This window comes from Myotis davidii, unplaced genomic scaffold (assembly GCF_000327345.1).
Source record: "Myotis davidii unplaced genomic scaffold, ASM32734v1 scaffold880, whole genome shotgun sequence".
In the NCBI taxonomy this organism is placed as follows: Eukaryota; Metazoa; Chordata; class Mammalia; order Chiroptera; family Vespertilionidae; genus Myotis; species Myotis davidii.
The window spans coordinates 317,511-318,213 of record NW_006292566.1 but is presented as its reverse complement, the minus strand read 5'-3'; positions in this window follow the sequence as shown (position 1 = coordinate 318,213).

Sequence of the window (703 nt, the reverse complement as noted above, 5' to 3'; positions counted from 1 at the left end):
AGGACTTCGAGCAGGACTGGGCCCTCTGCAGGAGCAGGCGGGCCTGTGGGCCACATGGGGGTCGGGTGGGAAGGTTCCTCTGATCCCCATGCAGGGGGCCCAGGGGGGAGGCCAGCTACGAAAGAAAAGGGAAGAATGAGTCACAGAGAAGCGGGGCCCACGGTCTCCAGGCAGAGGTGACCTCCCTCCCCAGCCTCTGCAGGGAGCGTCTGAGTGCGGAGGGGGCAGCTTTCAGCTCCCTGCCTGGGGTGCAGCCCTGCAGGCCCCCAGCTCAAGGCCCATTTCCTGGATTCCCTGCCTCACACCCCCGCCCCCGCATTCCCACAGGGGCCCTGCTGGCCTGGGGCGCCAGAGGACCCTGAGGGTGGGGGGCCTCCTCCTCCCCAGGCAGCAGGGAGGGCCTGCAGGCCAAGGCTCAGGGAGGAGCCTGTGGGGGCGGCTGGGCTGGAAGGCAGCAGTGAGGAATGAGATTCCCTCCCAGCCTTGAGTTGGGGTCCTGGGCCCCATGAATTATTTCTCTAAGGAAAACACCGTTGCCTGGTCTCCGGTTCACTTCCGGACCCTCCCATCACTTTAAATCAACACTGAAGGCAGAGTTTGCCCGGACCTTCACCCTGCAGGCTTGTTGTAGGGGGTGGGGGAGAGGCGGGGGGGACCCCACTGGTGGAGGGGGGTGGCCAAGCCAGCTGCCCACTTCTGTCTC